Source organism: Vulpes lagopus, chromosome 23, assembly GCF_018345385.1.
Source record: "Vulpes lagopus strain Blue_001 chromosome 23, ASM1834538v1, whole genome shotgun sequence".
In the NCBI taxonomy this organism is placed as follows: Eukaryota; Metazoa; Chordata; class Mammalia; order Carnivora; family Canidae; genus Vulpes; species Vulpes lagopus.
This window is the reverse complement of record NC_054846.1, coordinates 42,643,609-42,670,549: the sequence shown is the minus strand read 5'-3', so window position 1 is coordinate 42,670,549 and position 26,941 is coordinate 42,643,609. Positions and strand designations below refer to the sequence as shown.

At 35.6% G+C, this 26,941-nt stretch overlaps 1 protein-coding gene across 3 annotated transcripts in view; it reads left to right on the top strand.

Annotated features, from left to right (window-relative positions):
* The window catches only part of SYT1 (synaptotagmin 1), a 533,799-nt gene that overhangs the window by 112,471 nt on the left and 394,387 nt on the right, over positions 1 to 26,941 (top strand). For all 3 annotated transcript variants that reach the window (XM_041739097.1, XM_041739098.1, XM_041739096.1), the window contains exon 2: positions 7,923 to 8,043. The gene's annotated coding sequence lies outside the window, so the exon portion shown is untranslated. The remainder of the gene's footprint in view (positions 1 to 7,922; positions 8,044 to 26,941) is intronic.

The following is a 26,941-nucleotide window of genomic DNA, read 5'->3' as shown; positions in this document are numbered from 1 at the left end:
GCCAAGATAACTCCAAATGGTGTTGATGATGAAAGTAACTATCATTTTATTTGTGTGTTTAGCCCATTGTAAATCAACAAATGAATGAACACGTGACCAAATGAGAAAGAGGGGAAAGGAGGCTGATTGAATTAGTTTTAGTTTGGGGCATTTTGAGTTGTAAAACGAAGTTTAAAAATCTGCCTAAATTAAAACATGTCATCAGCATACAAGGCCCACCCTATACTATTTCAGCAGTATCATTTTTAAAAAATAGCCAATTTAGCTAGGTAATCCTATTATTTTGGCCATCCATTGAAAAATACAACACAGTGTCATGTCACTGAGGATTAGCCTAAAATCCTGATAGCCAGGTTGAAATCTCAGCTCAATCTCTCACTAGTGTGACCTTTATCAAGTTATATAATCATTACATTTCTGAGTTTCCTAATCTATAAAATGGAAATAATAGTATTATCTTCCTCATAGAATTGTAAGGACTTCATAAACAAGCCACAAGCCTTCAACCAAATGCTTGAAACCTGAGGTTTGTAGAGCAAAGACATTACTAGATAAACTAATTATTCAAGATTCTCGACCAAGAGATACTATCTCTGTACAAGACACTATGGAGTACAAAGCTTCAGACTGAAATAGATATACTCTAATATAGTAAATTTAGGTAATTATTAACATTTTCTTACTTTGCATTTGCTAAAGTTCCAAGAGTTTTCAAAGTAAATATATTTCACTGATTTATATGTATATATCTTAAAGATCATTAAAATAAAGTAGCTATTTTTTTTTAGTTTAAGTAATTCTAAAATTCCATACGTATTATGAACAAATGGTTCAGTCATTAATTGGGCTTTAACAAAACTTTAATAAATATACAAATGATAAATGGATGATATATCATTTAAAAATAGGTAATCAATAAAGTTTAGAATCAAAAGTGTGTGGCTACTATTACATGAACAGGCTATTTCAATAGAGTCTTCCTTGTTCTATTGCATTATACTTGTATGGGTTTTCTCATATCTGGGTTCTTCTGACACTGATAATAATAGGATATAAAAATGTAGAATGTCCTAAGTATTTTATTCAAAATAAACTCTTCTATCATAAAGTACACTTTAAAAATTATCATAATTTAAATAATTTATTGTTAAGATCTTTTCTTCTCAAAGTGTACCCCCTTCTCTAAATTATAAAAATTTTTATTGTGGCTTAACTATAAATATCAATAACTTAATTTATTTAGTGCTTGCTCACATTTAAAAAAAAGCTAAAATCTATGAGATAATAATATAGAACCATTCTATCATCAGTTTACCCTGTCTTCATTATTGTAGTTAATTTTTCATGATTTTGTTGCCTTGTTATGAAAGGTTATATCTTTTGCAATTTCTCACATTTAAATACATTTTCTAAAATATTTACTATGTATATATTTATGTCTTTATTTTTGTATTTGGCTCTCCAACATTGGCACTGGTAACTGAATTTAGCAAAGAGTAACAGTTTTAACTGAGCTTTATAAGAACTTAAGCAACATGAACGTGGAGACTTTGTCTTGCTTGCCCTTTCAACTTCAGACCTACAAAAGTACCTACCGTAAGGTAGGTACTCAATAAATATGTGTTGACATAAAGTGAAAAAAGAGAGACAGAGGACAAGTGATAGGGGAAAAAGAATTAATCTTATTTTTGCCCTCAAGATACTTAAATGCAACATAAGGATATATGGTATGTGCATAAAAAAAAACAGGAACAATTCGTACAGTGATATACATACACTTCAATGTCCTGTAGTATTTCCTGTACAGCATTTAAGAATGGGAACCTCTGGGTTGTAGTGTTTTCAAATTTAAATCTGCGTTAACTTTATATTAGGAAGAATAATTTTATCAATAATGAGGGTAAAATAGCTGACCCAATAAGACTTAGTATGTGGTAGTATTTTAATTCAATTAATTTATCCAATCCTTTTAATACTGGAGAATTATTATATCCTATTTTTTTATGAGGAAATTAAGGAATATAGGTAAGAAATCCTAGAGCCTGGATTTGAACTCAAGCTGACAACAGACCCAATGACAACCAAAAATAAGTCTTTGAAAGATCCATAGAGTCCTTTACTATAAATATCACTCAAAAATTTTTATACAAGATTCCGTTCATTTTTTTCTTAAATTGAATTTATAGTAAAATAGTAATGGTTATATATAACAATGTAAATGTTACCTCAAATTATTTAAAAGTTTAAATTTGTTAAATAGCATAAGTGCTAATGAATTGTATTTAATCAAAAAATTTATTGGGCAGCCTGGTGCTTTAGCAGTTTAGTGCCGCCTTCGGCCCAGGGCCTGATCCTGGAGACCCGGGATCAAGTCCCACGTTGGGCTCCCTGCATGGAGCCTGCTTCTCCCTCTACCTGTGTCTGTGTCTCTGCCTCTCTCTCTCTCTCTCTCTCTCTCTCTCCCTCTGTCTCTCATGAAGAAATAAAATCTTTAAAAAATTTTTTTAATAATAATAGAGTACCTTTTGAAACAAGCAACTAAAGAAAATCTAAGAACATGTTAATGTTCCGGTTCTACATTTTGTATCTCTAGATTTCTAATCTTGCCTACAAATTATTGCTTGTTCTCTTTCCCCACTCCATTCATACATATCAGAGAGTCTGCTGGAACTTGAGCAACTGATTGCTGTGCAGAGTATATTTTTAATCTCTTGGTTTATTCAATCCAAGAATTATTGCAAAAAACTGAGGCTGTGACTAACTCATTGCTGTAAAATTAATTACTTTGGCTTTAGTCTCCTAAAATGCTTTTTGTATATACACACACACACCCTAATACATATATCCTATCTCTCTCTCGACACACACACACACATATATATATATACACACACACACACAATGTGTATATGTGTATATATACACAATATGTATATATATATACACAATATATGTAATATATTTAATATTGCATTTTTATTTTATTTATTTTTTTAGAGATTTTATTTATTTATTCGTGAGACACACACACACACACACACAGAGAGAGAGAGAGAGAGAGAGAGAGAGAGGCAGAAACACAACACAGGCAGAGGGAGAAGCAGGCTCCATGCAGGGAGCCCAACATGGGACTCGATCCTGGGTCTCCAGGATCACACCCTGGGCTGAAGGCGGTGCTAAACTGCTGAGCCACCTGGGCTGCCCTAATATTGCATTTTTATATATACACATACACACACGCTTATATGTAATGCATTTTATACATATACCTTCCAGAAATCTATTCTTTTATTTTAATTTTTACCTGCACTTCAGATCAGAGTTCACCTATATTCCAACAGTGGTCAACTGCTGCTGGTGTTGCTTTTGTTAGATATCTGGGAATTAATATACCACTAACAATGGTCAATGGGGTCATGTGCACTTTGGCTAGTTTTAGCAGATCTTTAGACTAGATTCCTTTCTTTAAAAAAAATGTTTATTTATTCGTGAGAGACACAGAGAGAGGCAGAGACACAGGCAGAAAGAGAAGCAGGCTCCATGCAGGACCCCCATGCAGGACTAGACCCTTGGACTCTGAGATCATGCCCTGGGCCAAAGTCAGATGCTCAACCACTGAGCCACCCAGGCTTCCCAACTAGATTCCGTTCTTAACTAAATTTATCTTATAAAGCATTTTAAACTTTTTGAATAATTTAGAATCAAACATGGATATATTTCTCTTTTGTAAATTTATTTTCATTTGTCCCCACTAACAAAGGAATTGAGAAGCTGAAGTCAATCAGTTGAACAAAAACAAGTTGTCAAAATTTGCAGTGTATTCTATGTTGAGACTTCAGAAAAAAAAAAAAAGATGAAAGTAGATGCATTGTTTTGTGTATTAAATCAAATAAGAGAACCAAGCTTTTGAAATGTACGTTTTCTGATTAATTCAAGAGAAAAATTATGTAAAATTTCTTGTGGCTTTCATCTTGCATTGACTAATATGGTAAAAGGATTTCTCTCTGACATTTTTACCAAAAATGTCCCAATACTAATAATAAAGCGAACACTTATTTAAGTATTTTAAGCTGTTTTAACTCTATATTTCAGAGAGTTTGTAGACTTCTTGGAGCTGTAGTCCTCACCAATAGGTAAAAAAAACTGGGAACTAGACAATCCGTAAAATATTTTTGCATTCTAACAAAATTTGCAAACATTTTCTCCTAAATTATTATCTTAACTACAGAAGAATTCTTTTTCACTTGAATGGTACAAGTAAAAGCCTATCTCTCCCACTTTCTCCCCTACTTTTTGCCTTTGCTCATTGCAGACAAGATTTTTCTATGCAAATATTCCATAGGGCATCTTGGCACAAGGGATTTTTGAATGCAATTATTCTTTGAATTGTTATGTGCTGCGTAATTTACTGGTATACCACTTGTGATCTGCTTATACATAAGGTCAAAAACCTGAGTAATGCATCATAAACTAGTCTTTTATATTGTCTTTATCAAGGTTCACTGGATCTTTTAACCTACATTGACTACTATAAAGTTAATTTTCCATAATAAAGCAATATTCAAATCAGCCTTTTAAAAATCACACTATAAAAAAATGAACATACGTAAGTCAAAATTAAGGGCGTCATAAGCAAATAACCTTTGGCACAGTTACTTTCATGTGAGGTTTTATTTTTCATACATTTGTTTTACCCAAATTGGTTTTATTTATACTTTTCTCATAAGCTACAACAACTCTAAAGACTGTTTTTAATGACAAATCACCAGGAGCATATTTTGTTATTCTGCTATGTTCCCCTTCACTGTGCAAAATTGACCTCACATGAAAGTAACTTTGGGAAAATAAGAACACTAAATGATTGCTAGCATCTGGGAGGCAATTTTCGGAATTATCCATTCATTTGCACATTCAAGATATATTTGTTAGGCTACTATACTCCACACCAAAGATGTTCCAGGCCCTGGATACTTATCAGTGAACCAAACTGGAAAAAAAATAAAAAGTGTAGCTCCCAGAGATTTTTGTTGAGGTGGTGGTTGCAAGAGGAGGAAACAAACAAGCATATATGGATAGTAATAAGTACTATGAAGGAAAACACGGCATTATTTAAAGGAAAGTATGTCAACTAATTTCTAAATCAAAATGGTAAGTTTCATTTCTAAGGATAGGTAGATTTCTTTTAATCATGATACCTACCCCCAATCACCCTACTCAAAAGTAACTAAAGGGATTAGATCTTGCAGTGGTTCCTCATGGTTCCCATGCCTGCCTCCAGCCCTAATTAACACCTTCCATGCTTCTCTATGCACACTAGATTACAAACACATTGATTTTTGTTGTTGTTGGTTCTCAAACACGTAAACCTCCTTTTTTCCACATATTGTTCTACCTTGAATCTAATCTACCCCCTTTACCCCACCCCAGCTCCAAATCCAGCTAATTCCTAAATGTGATTTCTGCATGGGAGCCAACTCTGGATGAGGCTCCCTGCTCTCACTCTCCTAGCATTTTGACCTGTCCTTTTAGGAACTTATTACAATTTCTATTATGTAATGAGATAAGGCATCTTGTGTATTTATCATCTATCTCTTTCATTAGCCTGCAAGCTCCATGGGATGAGGGGAGGTGGGGCACTGGAGGCAGCTGCTTCTGAGCATTGCCAATGTACTTTCAGTGTCTTGCAGCCTGCCTGATACAAAATAAGCATTTAAAAAATTGTGAGAGAAAGAATGATTTTCCATAAAAAATATCTCTGGTTTACAGCACATGGTTTTATGCAACACATGGCAAAGTGGGTTCTGGTGAGAGCTGGTAATATCTTTTAAACCATGTGACTAAGCAAACGATTCTAGTTGAATCCTTGTGTTTTTAAATCTGTGTTACACACTGTTCCTGCCCCAAACTCTGCTGGAAGTCTACTGCTTGCTCACAGGCTCACAGTCTCAATGACAGATGGTTTTTAATCTTTGCTATTTGGCTTCCAGAGTGGGTGGATATTGCTAACTCATGTATTCTCTCCAACATGTAGAAAATGACTCTGGTGGCCATACTCTGTAAGGAAGCAGATACTTTCTGGGATCTGTAGCTATGGGAGAAAGGTTTTAAATGCTTTCAGGTGGGAAAAAGCCACTTTTTCCTTGGAATTATTGTTGAAAATAATCCAACTGTGAAAAGCCACGGTTGTGTTAATCATAAAATAATTCCAGGACTTCACTGTTTCACCAACTCATGCCCAGTACTCTGAATGGCACACATACGTATCAGTAGAAACATACAGTGTTGGTAATACTTCCTACTTGTTTTGACATGAAAAATGAGAAATCTCCTTGAGAAGACGAAGAACCCTTTCTCAGCACCTAATATGGTCTAAATTTCCATTGTGGCACTTATCAATTTATAGAGTGATTTTTTTTCTACATCTGTCTCTCTAACTCCTTCAACAACAAACTGTCTTTTCTCTTCTTATCCCTAAGACCTGACCAAAAAAATAAGGTTCATGATACACATTCAATTAATATTCATTGAGTAAATCACAGATAATAAATAAGTCCCTACATTGGAAACAGCTTGGGTTGGAGGAGACACTCCCTTGTCTATTTCAGTCAGGCAAAAATGGAGCTCGGTAGCCACTCAGGAAACCAGGCTCTCTTATGCAGCATCTATCCCTCTAAACCAAGGACTAAGGTTTTCTCAAACCCAATAAATCCTCAGAAGATTTTCCTATGTGGATTTATGCCAGAACAATTCGGTCCATTAGTTGGCAAATAAGGACCCCTTAACAACTGCAGAGGAACTATAAAATTCTATTCAGAATATAATGAAAGCTGCAGGGGATTGTGTATTCATTTATCTTGTAGTAGGAAAACTTGAATCCTCAAATAACAGGGTGTTGCCATGTTAGCTTCCTCTAGAGAATTGAAACCCAAGCTGTAAGAGAGTAGAATGGTCTGATTGGTATCAGAGCCACTGGAATCTGCAAAGCCTCCATTCTTAATTGGGACCAGAAGATTCAGCCGATACCAAAGTCTCCCTACCTGTGTCTCTACATACGTGAAAGGATTGTGCTACTTCACTTAGTATTTTGAGATCTCAAATTCTAAAATCATGACTTAGAAAAATAATAATAAAATCATTACTTAATAGCCTAAAATATAAGGTAATGGGGGTTGCTCTATATCAAAGAATAGATAAACGCAGGAGAAATGCATTAAAACAGAGCAAAAGGAAGACAAGCAAAAGGAAAGGAGTGGAGGGAAAGAAGGAGAAAGGATGGGAGGAAAGAACAAAGTAAGGGAGGAAGGGAACTGTTAAAATGTTTTATCAAGCTACTCCACATCCCCGATGTTTTGTATGTGCAGTATTTCAATGTCCTTCCTAGGTAAATAGCAAGGCTTTTCCTTTTTATTAGCACTGCTGCAGCTGCTGTTGCTTACAAAGAGATTCACAAATCAAAATAGATTCAGTTAGCTTTTCAATAATTCTAAAAGGTGGGGGAACATTGCCAGGGAAGCCTAGCACTCCAGTATCCTAACAAGGAGTCTTGTTAGCAAAACAAAGTGTGAATTGCTTAGAGATAATTCCCTGCGGTTGGTAATTCCACTGGGCTCCTCAGTGGCAGCACGAGCTATTTCTCCTCAATAGACCAATGCCACCGAACAGAATGTGTCAGAAGAAATGCAAAAAACAGGCTTTCTTGAAACATTTATTCTCCTAGATTTTTCTTTATGTCAGCATGATTCATACTTATTGGTTCTTAGCCTGGAGCACCTAGCACAACCAGGAATTGAGGAAGCTAGAGCAGAGTGTGAATAATGAATGAGCTACATAAGCAGAAGTCCATACACCCAATCAGTAGCAAATGCAAGTGCAGAGTTGCAGGCCAGCATTTTCATGGATTATTTCTATTATTTTCTCTCAAGGGAAAACACGAAAACAAGAACCAGCAAGAGCTTGAGTGACAAACGCCTGGCTTGAGATTGGAAGACTGTTCTTTGCCTATTGCTTCATTCCTCGAAATTGCATTACAACTGCCAGATTAAGGTATATGGAAAAAAAACGAAACTTTGATAGGTTTTGTTGATGCATCCCTCTGTCTCCATATATATTCTTGTGATGTGGGAGGGGGGGAAAAGCATTTGTTTAGAAGATGAACGAAAAGTGTTTCATGATATTAAAGGAAATATTAATATTTTTTGCAACTTCTGAAATTATTACTAGTATTAATGCCCTTGAAGTGCTAGTTTACTTGATGAGGCACTGGTCACTTATATAACATTTGTGCTTTCTCTCACTTTCATTTTGTACTTCATCAAATCTGAAGTTGTCATGGTTCATTATCTGTAGATGATCTTGGGCAGCCTTGCATTCTAAAAGAATATGCCATGGCATCTGCCTCTGTGCTTTTGTGCCCTGCTGTACAGATGATATTTCAGCATGAGTATTGGGTAAGGGGGTGAGAGTGGAGGCAAGATTTGTCTCAGACTGATGATGTTTCTTTGTGCCAGACTATGTCTTCTTCTTTTGTGTCTGCCTGATTCAGCAACGAAGTACATATATCACATTGTGACTATTACATATGTTAGAGTACATAATTGGGGTTGTAAAGTATATGCTTGAATGTCTTAACTAATGAATTCCATCAAATTCAATTACCATTCTTGGACTCTTCATTAACCAATCAAATTGCTTCTTTGGTCTAAGTCATTTCCAAGACACTTTCATAGGCATAAACACAATTGTATGAAGTAAATTGGGGGTGATTAAATTATCTTACTAGTCATTATTTGGAGCTGAAGTTTTGGATTCCTAAAGAATGGACTTTCATGTTATTCCCATTGTATACAGGAGAGAGGATGTTGGAGCATAAGATTATGTCTTCAGGAGTTTATTTCACTATTTGCATCTTTACTCTCTTTTCCGAGGAAGTGGGTTACAGTAGGTCACCAATACTAAAATTACATAGAAGTAAACCAAGTCTTATAAAGTTTATGGACTTATTAAATAGATCTGTCCAACAGGCTTGTGTTATACCGCAAGTCCTTCACCTTTCCAGAATGAACTGTTCAATACCAGAAGTTTCTCCCGTCTCTCCTGCAGTGTGATACTTCAGTCTAAGATCACAGTTGTTACTGTTGAGGAATGCTTTTTTCCTAATTCTCATATTTTCTTTGCATGACTATTAAAGTAATTTTGAAAATGCATATATATCCAGAGCCAAACGTAGTTTACTTTCCTAGGAAATCACTGTCACCATGCTAATGTATAATACTATTTCAATAACTTTACAATGAAGGACATGTGCTGATGTTGTGGCATGTTCTCTACACTTAGGTTTCCAATCAGTATGTCTTTGTCTTCTACTCTCCCTTGGCCCAACAAACATTGTTCATCCTGAAGCCTGAGTTCATTTATTTATCCAATGATGATTTTGTTAAGTACTTCATATGCCAGTCATTTTTCTAAGCCCTATGTCCAGGCTTCTGTTCTCACGGCATTTTCATGTTAGTGGAGAGGCAGACCTTTCTCAAAGAACAAATACATAAATATACAGATCCACTAAAATGTTGGTTATCCAGTATCTAAAATCATATTTTTTCTACATCTTTTTTTTATCCAAGTTTTTTCCAGTGATCCTACTCTTTAATCTTATTGATTCTTACTGTTGTCAACCATGCATTAAAATTGATCCTATCGGGATCCCTGGGTGGCGCAGCGGTTTGGCGCCTGCCTTTGGCCCAGGGCGCGATCCTGGAGACCCGGGATCGAGTCCCACGTCGGGCTCCCGGTGCATGGAGCCTGCTTCTCCCTCTGCCTGTGTCTCTGCCTCTCTCTCTCTCACTGTGTGCCTATCATTAAAAAATAAAAATAGAAAAATAAAAAATAAAATTGACCCTATCCACTTACTTCAACTCTCTTAAGGCTTTACATTTCCTTAAATGGAACAGACAAGGAAATGTATAAATTTACATATTAGACAAGCTGTTTTGCCTGAAAAATCTAATCCAGATAGCTGGGCCCAAATAACACCAGGATGGCTACACTGTGGCCAGTATCAAATCAAATACCCTACAACCCATTCACAAAAACTATCTTTCTGATCCTGAGATTTTTCTTAATTATATTTTCCAGTGATTAAGTGTTCTATTCTGGAACACATCAGAATAAATCTTTTGCTCCATTGTTCTATCAGGCAAAGTGACTTTGGTACGGATTAAGTTAGACTAGCCACTTTTTAATTCTATAAAGATTGTATGCATCTAGTCAATATAAAACAACAATAGACGCCAGAGGATTTATTGTGGTAACAGAAAAAATGATTTAATCAAAGATACTGGATATAAAGCAGAAAATAGATGATAAGAATATACATGGCAACTTATGTATATTTTTAATATAAGAAGAGATAAATCAATATCCTGAAAAAGTCGTAGAAATTGTATATGTTAATAATTTCCCTTAATTATCACTTAAACTAAAAACATTTAAATGCAACATATAGAGAACCACTTTAATATTAAAATGATTTTTATATTTGCTTATGTTGATACTTATTTCAGCCTAATAAAATATTTTACAGAGAGTGAAATACTTTTTATCATAATTTAATAAAAGCAAAAGTTTTGATGCTTTCATCAGTTTATTTAGTTTTGATTCATTTTTTTATTTGAATATACTTTTTCCAAGTGTTAGGCATTTATAGAATCTTTATTTTACCATACATGGACACCTAGTTCACATGGACATGGGAGAGAACTTGATATAATCTTATAGAGAAACATAACCAAAGTAAGAACTGTATATAATAGATAGGAGAATATATTTTATTTTTTATTTTATTTTATACTATTTATTTTATTTTTTATGAGAATATTTTTTTAAAAAAAAACCAGTAAGAAAAAAAAAATAAAAAAAATAAAAACCCAGTAAGAATATGACACAACAGAGGGATATGTTAAAGGGTAGAAAATTACTTCAGGTGCTATAGTAATGAGCTCTGGAAAGCTGTCCATTCCCTCACATTGTAAAACTCACACTTAACTACCTGAAGCATTGCCTAATTTTACTACATGCATCTAAGTTAATTATTGATTACAATTTGTATCGGCAATTCTGCTGAACTGAGCTGAAGCACTCACCACTCCTATTCATATATGCCTATCTTCACAGCAACATTATTATAAATATTTCTAAATATATAGATCAGTGCACAAATACAAAAGTAAAAATCCTCCAGGGTCAAAAAAGGGACAATTCAAAAGCAGAGTACGAAGTAGAAAGACTAAGAGCTGATGTCATGACTGAACAGGCAGGGATGCGTCCCTTATCAAGTCTCTAATGATTAGGGATCTGGAACTGAATATCTCATATACATTCAAGACCCAAGAAGAGCTGTCTTCTCTTTGATGAAGCAGCAAGAAAATTGTACCCACTGATCCACGGAAGTGACTAGAGCTTGTCTGCCTAGGAATCTAGATGAAATGGGGAAAAAAGTAGCTCTCCTGTGACAAATAAAAACACCAAGCTGTGGTATATACCACTTATGGGGTTTATATTTATATTATTCACAGCACATGAATCCTTCAAAATTTTATTACTTTATTTTATTTATTTTTTTAAGATTTTATTTATTCATTCATGCTCTCATGAGAGAGAGAGAGGCAGAGACACAGGTAGAGAGAAAAGGAGGCTCCACACAGGGAGCCCGACATGGGACTTGATCCCGGGTCCCCAGGATCACGCCCTAGCAGCACTAAACTGCTGAGCCACCCGGGCTGCCCCCTTCAAAATTTTAAAGAATAATGGAAACCTACAATTTTGTATAGAAACATATCTGGGCCAGAGACACAGGACCCTTTAATTTAAAAAAAGAAACCCTGAAAATGAATTTATAATTAAATAATGATAAAGCCCTCGCAGGAGAATTGTCCAACATAATGATGAATAATAAGCAGACACCGCAAACTACAATTCTAAAAATTTTAAAAATAATTGCAAACATTAAAGGAAAGAAATAGGGACACCTGGGTGGCTTAGTGGTTGAGTGTCTGCCTTCGGCTCAGAGCGTGATCCTGGGGTTCCAGGATCGAGCCCCGCATTAGGCTCCCTCCAGGGAGCCCGCTTCTCCTTCTGCCTGTGTCTCTGCCTCTCTCTCTCTGTGTCTCTCATGATTAAGTAAATAAGATCTTTTTTAAAAAGGAGAAGAAATAGAAACCAACAGGAGGGCTTTATAAAAATAAATTAGCAAATTTGAAAAAGAAATAATACTCAAAGAAGAGAAAAATATAGTTTTCAAATTTAAAAACATAATGAAAACTTTAAGGAGGAAGAGAGAAATGGCCTAAGAGAGTATTAGTGGCTACAAGTTAAACCTGAAGAAATTATCAAGAATGAACACAAGAGTGTTAAGCTATGGAAATGCTGAGAGATATGAAGGAATAATATGAAGTACACCACATACCTACTAGGAATTGCAGGTGGATAATTGTAGGATAATAGCTGAGAGGTTTCTGTGTTTGAAGAAAGACATAAGTACCATAAAGGATCATTCCCAGTCACAAGCCAAATAAATAATAACAAATCCATGCATAAATACTTTAACAAGTCCACAGAGCACCAATGATAATGCAAAGACCTTAAAAAATCAATTAGAGCAGATAGTATATAAAAAAACAATGAAAAATAATAATTTCAAGTGTTGAAGGAAAATAGAAAACTCAAATTCGATGCTTATGTAAACTATTTTTTCAAGAGTGAGAGCATATTTGTTCATATTTGTGAAATCCTGGTTGTGAATGTGTTAGCCTTAAAAAGTTGGTTATTCTATGACTCACTAAACCAAAAGACATTATCATCCATGGAATATTGTTAAAAGACCAAATTCATTGAAAACATACCTTTACATATCAAATGTTCGAACATTTTAATGGCCTTAGAGAAAAGCCCTTTGGACAGCTAGTTAAATGGCCTGAAATGTGGAAACTATGCACTGCCCTGACCATTTACCTGTTTTGGGTTGTAAGCCATACCACTGCCATTCTTCTTAGTAGCAACGTCAAGTGTGAAATCTGTGTGCTCTCCTAGGTTCATCCTTCTAATTCTTGAACTGTCATTAGAGTAGCCTTGTGCATTGCAAAAGGCACATCCAGACACTTATATGTACATATACATGTGCAAATAAATATCTCTTTTGCTCAAATATTCTGGAGTAGTATGAAAATTTTATAAATAATTCAGTGCCTAAAACTTTCTACTGACTCCTTGTCCAGCACACTTAAGAAATATAGGACAGCTGAGCTAGAGGTTGTAGAAAAGATTGTTGGGAGTCATCAGAGTAAGTTGTTACCAGACAGCTTATGATCATTCACAACTTCTCTGTATTGAAACCAGTAATTCTGTGAAGATGACAGAAGAGCATAGACTAATGACTGAGCAGCTTACCAAGACTGTGCCTTTACCTGGGACAAAAATTTAAGAGCTCCTAAAAAAAGGCCCAGTTATGAAGACAAATGTGTGTAAATAACTTCTCTACCTCTTAAACTGGAAAGAACATTTACAAATCAATTATAGTCCTTTATATACCTGTGATGTTTTCTTATGTCCTGGACAGAATGTGTCAAGATAATTAACAATTCAGACCCTCCTAGCAAGACAGTGATATATAACTATTATATAATCCCGTTCTATTTAATTCTCAAAGCTAATGTACTTATTTGTTTAGATGATCATAAATTAGAAAACAATAAAAGAATGAATTTAATAGAAAAAAGCAATAAACATATTCATGAAAGAAATACAACTCCATAAAAGTGAATTAAAATTTGCTATCAAATATACAGAAAATTAGATGGAGTTTTTGGTTCATCAGTTTTTGGTTCACAATAGCTTACTGATTGGCAATATTAAAATGCTGTTAAAAATGAGCCTTATTATCCTAGGCTATATATGTAGAAAGAGAACAGGAATAATTCTGGCCATGATCACTGTGCTGGAGAACTAAGTTCAAATTTAAGTCCATAACTGAAGAATATCAAGAATAAAAATGTAGAAGGAGCAAAAAAATTAAAGTTTGTGGAATAAACCTGTAAAAAAAAAAAGAATAAGGAAATTTCAAGATGTTGAAATGAGAAAACATGAAGAATCAAATGCGGTCATAGCGTAAATATATGCCATTACAAGAAACATTGTACACTAAGGGCCAAAAGGAGAGAAACTTATTTAAATTGTAGAAGAGTGGTAGATGTGATGATGCAACATTCTGCAGGAGAGAATGTTGAAATCTGCTTCTGAATTTGTTAAAAAATGATATTTATCTTTTCTGAAAACTTTTAATACAATTCTAGCTGACAAGGAAAGATGCATTTTTTTAATATTTCCTAACTCTCACATATTTATAAATATTGAAGCTGCACTTGGGAAGCTTATTGTAATAAATCTGAAGGTTTTCTGAAATATGAGCACAACGTGACAGTTTTCTAGGTGATAAGTTATTTTATGATTTTGTTATTATGCTTCAAATGGGCAAAGGAAAATCTGGGGAAAAAAATTCTAGGAAAAAAGTATCTTTCCAGAATGGCTCCCTGTCAAGATGGCAACTGAGTACAGAGATGGACTAAATTAATCCTTTGGCTTTAATGGTTGTTTCGATGTTCCATAGGAGAAATGATCATTCTGTCTTGACATCCAAGAAAGCACTCCTCCAGGGATAGGGTGATCTTGCTCACATTCCTCATACCCCCTACATTTTAATGGGCACATTCCAGGCAGAAAACATGATAATAAGTTTTATATGTTGATTTAGAACTTTTAATTCTAAAAACTTTGGAGATTTTTAATCTACTTATGTTTAATTTTGGGGTATAAATGTAAAGATACTTGGTTTTATAATTTAGTTGCTTGAGTAACTTTTTAAAACTGATTTATGGTCAGCATGCTCCAAGTTTATCTTGGATGCAAAATTTTCCTCATGCAATTGACCCAAATCAACAAAGGAAATCATTCCAAAAAATATTCATCCAATTAAAATTGTATGTAGTCAGGAAAGTTGATATTGATCTCTTTTCATTTACCAACATCCTTGCATTTTTCCTTATGAAAGCACTTTGGAGAAGGTAGAGAAATTAAAGGAAAATGAAGAGAAGGGAAATTTATAAGCAACTTTAAAAGCTATATACAATTTTGCCTGATTTTCATGTAGCCTAGTATTCAATTCTTAGCTGGTCTTCTCTGATTCCGTTATGCCATAGACAGGAGAGGCAGTGTTTTCCCATCAGTTTCTTCTGTATAGATAAAAGCATTCAAACCAAACATCTAACAGTTTGTATTTTTCCACTAAAAGAAATGTCTCTGGTGAGTAGGAAAGATGATTTACGTGCATGTACCTGACCTTATAAAAAATAATATTTGTGTTCATCATAAAGTTGAATTTATATTGCTATCAAACATTTACTCCAGTTCCTTTTTGTATATCTCTAATATACTATTTAGGTTATAGATCTCTGATACCTGAGAACACCGGACAGTTGAGAGAAATCCATTGTGTTTCCCTTCCAATTTTTTTTTTTAAGTTGGTAGTTTTTCTTCTTCCTTTAACGAAATATAATTTAATGGTTACAAAAAAGTTTGCAAAGCTTTAGCTAACACATTACTGAGACCAAAAATTGGCCTTCCTATTATTTACTGTTCAGAAAGTAAATGGTAAATATATTTATTTATCTGTAAGATGGAATAAAAGTTATTTGGCTTCTTATACCAAAACCTCTTGTTTATATACGAGGAAGTTCCTAACAGGGGAAAAGAACTCTTGTACATTAAGCCTTTCCATTCATATTCTGAAACTACCTTTTTCACCCTGTGGAATAGAAGCCATATATTTATTTGATATGGATGCTGAAATTTAGTTCATGGAACAGAATATATATCTCTTTGTTTGTCTCTATATAATAAGACTCTAGACTGTGATGAGTGGCTTTCCATATACACATGAAGGATTAGATGCCTATCTTTCTTCTTTCCCAAAATGCCATCAGTATTGTCAGGCCTTGAATGTAGGTGGAAAACTGACTCAATAATGCTCGTGTTTCTTGCTAAAAAATAGCCACAATGCAGAATAGAGCAACACTGAAATTTTATGAAGCATGACCATGAAATAGCAAAACTCCTCCTTTTAAAAAAGCTCGTGTACTAGAATTTATATCCAAATGAGTGTTGTCTTTCACTGCGGTCATCTTAGATTTTAAAAATGCTGCCACTGTTGAAAATATTTTGGTACTGTTTTTAGAGCCAGTTATGCACAAGGAAGCATTTCTCAACAAACCCCGCAAAGGTGCTGTGTTAATTACCATCAGCGCAAATGTGGAGGCGGCCTTTCTGGGACATTTCTTTCAATGAGTTTTTTGACCTCATCAAGTATATTTTTATTTTAAATAGTCCTTTTTTCCTCTAGACAAAAAGATAGATATATCATATAGAAGAAGGGTGCTGAGGCTGGTGGGCCCATGAGGTCACATGTTGGGTAAAGAAAGCATTAAACTCTTTCCAGATATTAAAAACAAAAAACACACAGGAAACACTAAGTTTCAGGCTGGATCGATGAGTATGGGCTCATTGTTTTACTCACTCCTTGTTGTATCATTTAGTTACATACTCATATAAGTATATAAGGTCCTTACTAGACCCTGAAGACTATACATAACCCAACCCTGCTACTGCTTTTAATTGGGACATAGAACTTTACTGGAGCCTGTAGTACTCTGCATACCCAGTTACCGCTTGATAGTCAGTTTGCATAGGGATGTATAAAATGGACCCTAAGAAGCCAGTCGATACCAGGTCCAGATGGGTTCACTCATGAATCTTACCAAACTTTTAAGGAAGAAATTGTACTAGTCCTCTACAGTCCCTTCCAGAAGATAGAAGCAGAGGGAATACTTCTAACTCATTCTATGAGACCAGCATTATCCAAACACCAAAACTAGATGCATGCATTACAAGAAATCTACAGACCAATAGTCCTCATGAACAGAGATGCAACAATCCTTGACACCAGCCAGACTATAAGCAATCACGCCAGGTGAAAACTGTAATGGAGCTTGGAGGGATGCTCCACCTCCTACAGGAAACTGTTCATTTATTCCACCAGCATTTACTGTTCAGAGACTATTCTATACGGTCATGAGATCACACTTCCTACTAGCCCTCAGTCACTTATTAATTCAGTCATCCAACAAATACTTCTCGAACCTGTACAACATATCAGGAGTTGTAGGTGGGGTTGGGGGATACAGCAGGGAGCAAAATAGGACAAATAACTGCCTTTGTGGAACTTACATTCTACTGGGGAAACAGACAGTAAACAAGATCTACATGTAAAATGTAGGCTTGTATACAATAAACATACAACCTGTAAAATTGAAACACGTCATTGATATGTGCATGTACATGGGGGTGATATTTGCATAGGTTGTTCAGACATAGCCTCTTTCAGAAGGTGACTTTATGCAAATCCCTAAAGTATGTGAAGGAGAGAATTTTGACAACATCTCCTGGAAAAGAGAAGATAGTTGGAGAAGACACAGTAACTAGAGAAGGACGTGAGAAGGGATGTGATTGGAGATAAAGTTGAGGAGTTGGGTTGACACTGACAAATGCGTGGCCTTGTGGGAAGTGAGACGGAGCTTGGCTCTTCCACCTCATCTAATGGGAAGCTACTAGAGGGTATTCAATGGGGAAATGCCATAAAATGATGATTTTAAAAAGCTCATTATAGGACGCCTGGGTGGCTCAGTGTTTGAGTGTCTGCATTTAGCTCAGGGAATGATCCTGGGTCCCGGGATCAAGTCCTGCATCAGGCTTCCTGCAGGGAGTCTGCTTCACCCTTTCCCTGTGTCTCCGCCTCTCTCTCTGTGTGTCTCTCATGAATAAATAAATAAAATCTTTAAAAAGAAAACTATCTTTAAAAAAAAAAACAAAAAATAAACATGTCATTCCAATTTCTGTGCAGAAAGGTATATTTAGGTGCCAAAAATACAGGCAAAGAGCAGGAGAAGTTATTGCAGTATTACTAGCAAAGAAACTACCAGAGTTCAGTAGCTTTAATGAGGCTTATGAAAGGATAATGGTGAGAAGAGACTTGAGACATATTTTGAAAGTAGAACCTATAGGACATGTTGAAGGATTAGTTATGGGGAACAAGAGAGAAAAAAATAAATCAAGAATTCCCCCTACGTTTTTGCCTTAAACAACTTGGTGAAGCCATTTACTGTGATGGGAAAGACCCAAACAGGAACAGGTGAGGGAGGAGAAAACATGTTTAATTCTTGCACAGCAGTTTGGAGATTCTCAATGGACTTCCAGGAGATGTCAAATAGGCAGTTAGATATGGGAGGCTGGCCCCAGGGGAAAGAACTGGGATGAAGATATGAGAATGAGGTTTGCGTGAAGTAAACTCCTCAGTAGCAAATTAAGGAACACCTTACTCAAAGTTGCTTAACTATTAGTGACACTTATTATATCACCTTATTATGTCTATTTATTAATTCTAACTTTAGGGAGTACCAGGGTTGATGCTGCAGATAATTGCTATCAGAAGCCAGGTCAGCTTCTAAGAGAGTCTCCTGGCATATACCCCATGTTGGCCAATACTGGTGCTGCCATCTTAGTATCAGGTCTTTGCATGGCAAGGGAGAGAGCAGGATCACTGAAAGGAGAGAGTGTGGCAGGAAAGGGCTTTTAAGAAAAATACAGCTCTCTCTTTTCTAATTGGAGAGCAAAATCTTTTCTAGAAAATTACCAAGAGACTTCCCCAGTGTCTTCCTGCCCAGAGCAATATCGAATACCCATCCCTAAACCATTCCTTGCAAAGGGAGAAGGGTATTATCTAAACTTGATAAGACAAGCATGAGTCATTTCTTCTGGCTGAGGTTCCTTTGTTAATGAAAAAGTAAGGATATATTGGGAAGGTAAGCATCCATGTCCACTACAGGAGGCACTGGCTTGGAAATGGTACTTAAAATCAGGACAGGATGATGACACCAAAATTAGATCCACTGTACACTCAAAATATTTTTACCTTCTCTCTGCAATGTCCATTTTATATGGCCGCTGGTAGAACAAAATCATACACTCACCTAATGTACCACCTATCAATTAGTTGCTTTTAGAAGTGAAAGAAAAGCAAAACCCAGAACTTAAGCTGGTAATTACGAGGATTATCTCTTATCATAGATGAAAAACAGACACACGCAGAGACATGCAAACACTCAGTATAATTTCCAGTTACTTCCTGTTTTTATGAGAGCTTAGGGGAAACAGGGCCCAGACTATTTTGATCTTAAGTATATTTATTATGGACTTAGATTCAGCAGATCTAATGGCCATTCTATCTTCATGAGCCATAATTTACTCATCTTTGAAATACCTCACAGCTTTTTCCCTTTGCTGTTCATTCAGGATTTTTTTTTCCTTTTTTAATTCACATTTTCTACTTCAAAATACCAAATGAATTAAAGTACCTGACTATGCTTTCCTGGCCACAGTAACTGGTTTAAGGATGGGCACTAAATGCAGGCAAGTTAATTATGAAACTCCTTCCATGATTATAATGACTTTATACGCACATACATTTTTATACTTGTCAGCTATTAACCTAGGTTTTCCTCTCTTAATTTAAAAATGGAGTGAGAACAATGGCCTGCAATTTTGTACTATGTTTTTATAATGTTAAAATTAGTCATTGGCTTATAAGCCAAGATACAAATAAAGACATTTCTTGTGAAAAATGTACCTATATTTGTGAGCTAAAAGCTATAAATTGGAATACAGAAATATCACAAGGACTACCTCCACTGGCTCCTTAGTTTGCCTATCTACAAAACATGCCTAGTAAGTTTACTAACTTCATTGCCCTTTTTCAAAGCCCACAACCATAGGATATATACCTCATTTGGCCTATTCAGTGACCCATCTAGGGAAGGTGCTTGATTAAGTTATCTGAAATGCATTTGCTGAGTGACAGGAACCAAAGTAGACATTAGAATTTTTCATGAATAAAATGTGATCAATGCATCTGAATGTTTCACAGCCTAGTTGGAGACTGCCCATAGTATATTGAGTAAAATAAACAGAAAGGGGAACAAGAAGTGTCTAGGATAAATGAGACCCAGAGAGAGAAAGAACTCTGAGAAAAAAAACAAAAACAAAAACACAAAAACCAAGAATGCAGATGTAAACATATTTAATTCAGGGACTATGCTAGAAAAGTTAATGAAATCAGTAAAAAAAGGGGGTGGGGGAGGGAGGAGATTGAGAATGGGGAAAAGACCTGTTGAAGAATCAGAAATAGCACCAATCAGAAATATTAGAAGGAGAGTTTAGAAAATTCACAGAATAACCTGAATTCCAGAAAATCAGCTGTTGGGTTTTTAGTAGAGGGGTCACAGGATAGGGTTTAAACATAAACTTACGGATGTGAATGTGTTAGGGTGACCTGTGAATGTTGCCATCCACCTGCCACTTCCGTGAGCGGGGTTCGTAGATATGAACTGTTCATTTCTTTACCGAGACTCTCCCGAATGCCAAGCCCTGTGGCAGAAGCGAATAAAAGGCTGAGGCCTCTGTCCTCAGGAAGTCATCACCTCTGATACACAGATAATAAGCAATGTGATAAGATATATTTGCCACGATTCCTATTATTGTACTCCCCCCCCCTCAATTTTAAAAACTAACCCAGCTAGCCCATTGGCATCTAAATCACGACTCTCTGGTCTACGCCATCCTTCCATACTATTACTTTGTTCTATTTGTTCTACTATAGGAAAAAAAAAAAACAATGCGAGTTGATAACTGCATGTGTTTTCAAGTACAAACTCTTATCTGTGTCTGCTGTATCGCACTGTATTGTGAGAAGTCCGAAATTCAGGTTCTTTCTGAGATTTAATTATCTGGTATTTTCCTACAGCAGTCTGTCTCCTATTGACATGTCAAATTTCATTTTGTTCACATATCTTTGGTGTGCGTCTCCTTGATATTGATAACAGTGGCTGGTGTAAGAGCTTATCTACTTTTGATTCTGAAAATGTAATAAAGAAGGGAAATACAAAGCAACAGCCAGATGTACTAGTTATGCAAGCATCCATCCAACCTCTCTATCAGTGTTGGGGGAATATGGTATGCACGCTGCAACTCCGTCTCACTGCTATCAAAGACAAACACCAGTGGCAAGGGACAGCCACTTCTTTCACAAGTGATTCCTTTGAAGGAATAAATTATTGAAACAAAACAAGCTAAAATAGTCTTATGTGAATCTTTGTTTTACTTTTAAGGTATCATCATTTCATGAATGTGATTTTTTTGGATTTCTTTTGAACTTATTTTTTTTTTTAACTTAAGAACCACAACAAGGCTTTTATTCTTGCCTAATGATTTAGGAGTAGAAATGTTGTGAGAACTAGGAGAGATTGTATTTTTTTGCCCTTTTTAAATTTTAACTATGGTTAGTCCATTTGAGTAGATCTTAGTTAAGTATCAAAATTAAAGAAATGTTTGAGAGAAAACATAATATGAAAAGATATCCTAAGAAGTGGCGTATTTTTTGCCTGCCTGAGCAGGTTCATCCATTTGTAAAGGCCTTCCAAAAAGGGAGTCTCACAACATCTTGTAGAAATTCTTCCCTGTATCTAACCCAAATCCTTTATATTCTGTATTACCCTGGTGTTTTTTCCTTTCTTAGAGAATTTCTAGTAGAAGATCATGTCTCTTTGGCCTATAGCCAATTCCAAAAACAAGAAAATTAATGTAGACGCTTAGTAATTGTGGACCCATCGATAATTGATGCTGTTTCCTTTGGATTTCACAGGTAAAAATAAACTTAGATTTATAACTAAAAGAAGGGAAGAATTAGTCATTTGGAATCATTCTATATAAAGGTTTTTTCATCATTGATCTAAAATCACAAATCAGACATTTTTATCCAATAAAATTCTAGAGAAATAAATTTTATTTCCAAATGTGATTTGAAAAACTCACAGACATTGAGCCTTGCCCTTTCTATGAACTTTTTCCCAGGTTAACAAATTTTCTTAATCCTATCATTTTTGGTGCTGTTTATAAAACTAATAGTTGCGTGTAAGTACTAAATTTATTTATAGATTTTATAAAATCATGTTGAATTGTTTGATGGGTAAGTGTGTTATGCCAAGTTGATTTGGTTCTATGTGGATTACTGTTTGAGGGGATAAAAGCTGATTAGTTTGTAGTGAGGGTTATTACATGAAGAGCCATTATTTCCTGGAACATTTATTTTGGGCCCTTCCATGGAGTCTGAAGGCCATGGGCAAGCTGAAGGACAGGCTTCTCACCAAGGTCATTGTCCCTCTCATACTATCAGCCTTTTCTCCAACTTAGTATCACCCTGGGAGGAAGATTGATTTATAGAAAAAAGAAAGGGATAGCTCCTTCTTTACCTATGGAGCTACAAACAGCAAATAATGCCTGGAAGTCATTTTGGAGGGTTGAAATATTTAAGTTTTAGAAGCGGTTACCCCCAGACTCGAATCTTAACTCTACCAACTACCTGTGTGTGGTTAGGCAAGGTGATTGACCTCTCTAGCATATTGTCTTTCATATATAACAATTTATTTCTTTTAAATTCTTTTTATATATGCAATAATTTAAGAGTCCTCCCAACATTATCTCAGACAGGAAGTGAAGGTAGATAAGGTTTTCTAAACTCCTTTGACTTCTAGTTTGTCGGTGGCATGAGGTTCTTTTTTTTTTTTTTTTTTTTTGGCATGAGGTTCTATTAAGAAATAAAATGCTTGTTTAATACAGGTGGTGACCTATGAATGGGTCTTGGAATCATACTAATGGTTTGTAACCACTGTTTGACATGGAATATAATAAAACAGAAAATATGTTACATCAAATGCCATGAAAATTAATACTACTGTAAGAGACATTTTACTTACATATTTGCACTGTGTGCACTGAGTAGTGCTATAAATATATTTCTTACCATGTGTCGAAATTTGAAAAATCTTTAAAAGATACTGGTTAGAGAGGTGGGTCATGCAGTACAAGGTGAAAAGAAAGCCAAAAAGAATCATCATTCAAAATAGCACAGACCAGCTATTCAGGAATCCTGGAAGCAAGCCGTGTAGTGATATCTCCAATGTCTGTGACTGCCTTGGGTCTTCTTGGTAGTCACGTTGTTGCATTAAGTAAAGTTGCTGAGCTGTAAATGTCTATGTGCAAGGGATATATGGCAACTCATCATGTTCATCTACTTGGACACTTGTGGGAAGAAAGCAAATAATTTAGTACATCCTTGCATAAGAAATGTTTTTAGGTGCATAAATTAGTACATCCTCGTATAAGAAATGTTTTTAGGTGCCTTTCCTCAAAATTCACCATGCTAAGATTATTACAGAGAAAATTCTCTCTTTGTTTCCTTATAGAGGATGTGATGTTACTGCTTTGACATTGTGTGTGTGTTTGTGTGTGTGTGTGTGTGTGTGTGTGTGTGTGAAACAAGACAGCTGCTCTACACTAATAAAATTCTCATGCATCATCCCACAACTCATCTATTCCGATAGCTGGATATCTAAAGACTTAGAGCCTGCATTACATTTCTCTATTTCCCATAACAGAATATGAAACTGTTGGGCCTAAATTATCCTGAACCCCAATCTGTGAAAGGACACATAATCATGGAAAAAATATATTCCTTATCAGAACAAGCAGCTGTGCTCAAATATTGACTGAGCTGCATAATCATTTGGGCAGAGTATATCTTGCAAGGAAGGACAGTAATATTAAAATGCTTATATTTTTATGTTCTGTGAGTTTGGTATTTTCCCTTCAGAGTAATCATTTTCCACATTCTTAGTGAAATCAGGCTGATACATCAAATCGGCCATCCTTGAATATTTTAAGCCTTTGACATTAGGTCCTGTAATGTTAATTTGCATATTGCTTACTGATGTGAATGCCCAGTCAGAAATTCAGCTAATTCCACTGGGAACCTACTTTTGTTTTTCTAGAAGCAGTTGCACATCAATAACATTCATCTCCTGGATAGAAAAACTTTCAAACTAAAGACCATGCTCATTTATGTTAAACTCATTTTTTAAGAAGCAAATAAAAGAAAAAAAGCACATTTTTGAACCATATAAAAGTGCTATTTGGCTCATTTTGACCTATAAGAATGGCAATTTCAAACAGTTTAGTCTGATACTTTTTTTTTTCCAATCTGATAGTTTTGAAGAAGACAAAATCCTGTGTCCAGTATACAATTCCTTTTAAATATCCGGACTTTCTGAGGTTCACCAGGAGTAGATATGGTCAGAGGATTTTCTTTATTCTTGTATTTAGTAAACATTTTCCTAAATTTCTATTTGATTCAGAACACCAGGCATGTGGTGAAGACAGAGATAAAGCCAACAGACTCTTAAGAACTGTATAATGTTGTTTTTCTTTTTTCTGATAGTAAGCTGGTGGCAAAATAAAGAAAGTTAAATGCTTCTTTTCACTCATAAAGTGACACAAAACTTGATAACCCATCAAAAATGTGTAGGTTTTCTTAAATATTGCCCCAGTTTGGGATAATTGTCATCAAATGGCTTCCTATATTGGCCCTATATGTACTTCCTCCTGCTGGCGTAGTTTACTCTTTACCAGGTATTTTTCTCCAATCTTTAATATTAATGATCTAATCCAAGAATTCAGCTCCCTGAAGTCTCCCTGTGTCTTGAAGCATTAACAAAGCACCAACACAAGTCTTTGACGTTTAATTGTTCCAGCTCTGATCAATAAAATATTATAGTTGTTCATATGTTCCTGACCTTTGTTTTTGAGGAGAGGCTAATGAGTGGATGCCCATGTAGTTTGCCCCTTTCTAAGACATTCATTGGATGATCTATCTGTCGCTGTCTCTCTCACATTTACGTTAAATGTTGCATCTTTTTGTGTGTTTTGTTTAGTTTTGACTGGAGGGAGTCCTTTGTACTGTGTTACTATTTTTGAAACTACTGCTTCCACCTGTCAATAGAGAATGCAGTAGGGCTTTTGTTTTCTCCTTAGAATCCTCATTGTGTCTTCTTATTGACAGTCCCCTCTGTGACTGCTGCACTGAGGACCCCCAGATGCCTGTAACCTGAGTAACAGGAGGCCGCGCAGCTAAGCCAGTGATTCTCAACCTTGGCTGCATGCTGGAATCACCTGTGGGGTTTAAAATATACTGACCCCTGGGTTCTGCTCCTGAGATTCTAATTAAATTGGTCCAAATAGAGGGCGGGGCATCAGGATCTTTCGAATCTCTCCCGGAGCAAGTGTAATACACAGTAAAGTCTGAGTACCACTGACAGAAGTTTTAAGAAATCCCAGGCATAGGGGCATCTTTGAACTCATTGAAGCTGGGCCCAAACTTTGGAGTAGGCTAAAAAATGAATGTTTATTATCCACTTTTAGTAACCCATTTTGGTGATGAGCTGGCTACCATTTCTAGTTTTTGCCATCTGCCCTAAATTCATCAAAAGTAGAGTTCAGATCTCAACAAAGGTGAGAAACAATACCCATAATAGCCCTAGGTCACTTATCCACTGCAAGATTATTCTACTCACATGACGATTTGGGCAGCTTTCTCCTGAGAGTAATTAACATCTGTGTAAAGATGTAATCACCTGGAGCAGCTATGTAAGCCAGAGCAATCTCAAGAGTTTTCGTTTCTAGAGGCAAAGAAATTGTATTACAGCAGCATTTTGCCAGCATATCTTGGAACATCAGTGTAATCAGTATTAGAATGAAGCATTGTAAGACTGAATAACAGAAAGAGATTAATTTCTATTAAATATCTACATCTTTTGGTTCTCCAAAGTAGATTAGGCTGGGATGGAATAATGGAGGAATTTACTCAAGCTCCTTTGACTCTGTACACAGTTCCTGCAGTTGCTGCTGAGGTTCACCAGAAGGGAAAAAAGGGAGTAAGAAGTAGCCCCAAACATGTAACTAATCCCCAAATTAATGGCTGTTTGAATGAACTGTATTGTGATTTTCTTATTCAGTTTTAATTTACATTGACAATGACATCTCTTCCCTTACAAAAAAAAGATTTACTATGTAACATACACTTTTAGAGTCAAAAGCTTACCTGAAATTTCTGAACTGAATTCACTATTGTCCACATGTCAGTTTCATAATAATCCAGGGCTGTCCCCATCCATTATTGTTATAGAAAGGTTGACATATGCAATTACGGGTATAATTTTACCTCTTTCTTTCCACGTTCATACCATTTTAAAAGAATTGAAAGATCTTTGTCAGGTTTTGCTGTGACTTTTAGGTTTCAAAGCCTCAGTGCATTCAGTAAACTACTAAAATAGGCATCAATAGTAATTTTTAATGAATATGACGTTTCTGTTCCATATCAAAACCCAGCTGCTCTTGATAGAATCTCTTGGATCATCTCTGCAGCTATGATTCTGGCTTAGGGAAATGTTACCAAACACTACTTTTTGCAAAGGGGAAGAGTTGGTTTCAAGATTTTATAGGAGAATCTCACAAAAATAACTTTCTTCTTTAACTACAAACTATACTACATTGATACCAGCTTAAGAGCAAAGCATGAAATAGGAACTCTACTAGGTTTCTGACGTTTTGGAGTCTTACTGGAACTTTGGTAAAGCTCTGGGGAAGTGCTTTAACCTTTCCTTGATGGTTATTTCTGTTGCTAAGAGTAAAGGGTGTTCAGAAAGACCACACTGACACTGTTGTCTGATCAAGAGATAGGTTTATAAATACTGCATCAAACAGCATATGTTAAGAATGACCCCAAAGCACAGTATGAGTTGAGGATGCTATAGAGTCCTACATCATACCCAGTAACCCCATGGAACTGCTTTACTCCATCTTTATGAGTCCTATCAGGCAAAATACAGAAAATGGGTCA